Raw genomic sequence first — 600 nt, 5'->3', positions numbered from 1 at the left:
AGGTCCAAAAAAATAAACACAAAATAACAAATTGCTGGAAAGCAATTTACCTTTATGCAAGTTGATTTTGAAAAACATTAGGATATGAGCACTTTTGTTAAGATCATCTAAGTTTTTAGCAAATCGATGCTGAAAGCGCGTGGTGCTAATAATGCCAAAGTCATGGGTTCAATACCCATGCTGGCCAGTTGAAACATAAAATGTTTTGGACAATTAAGACTGCTAAGTAACAAAAGGATTTAAGTTAAACCATTTTACACATTGATTCCAAAAACATTAGAATACGAGCACTTTTGTCAAATTTTCATTGTGGTAAGATCATGTACGTTTTTCTTAAATCCATGAATACTCAGTAACTTGGTGAACAAACTGTCAGACTTATACTTGTGCCTAATTTCACATTATGGTCCAAAACTAAGTCTGGGATCAAAAAATGTAGATGAAGATGTCAGGAACAGAGACAAATAGTTGTACTGAGACTTAAACTCAGATTGCTGGATTCAGAATCCAGAGTGCTAACCATCACACCGCAGAACCACCAAGTGGTAACTTAAGTAAAGTGGCCTCGATTTCAAAGATGACTACAATGAAGTCGATTGG

The sequence above is a fragment of the Poecilia latipinna genome, unplaced genomic scaffold, assembly GCF_001443285.1.
Source record: "Poecilia latipinna isolate Pla-1442-1.1 unplaced genomic scaffold, P_latipinna-1.0 Scaffold5117, whole genome shotgun sequence".
NCBI classification, from domain to species: domain Eukaryota; kingdom Metazoa; phylum Chordata; class Actinopteri; order Cyprinodontiformes; family Poeciliidae; genus Poecilia; species Poecilia latipinna.
This window is presented reverse-complemented; position numbering follows the sequence as displayed.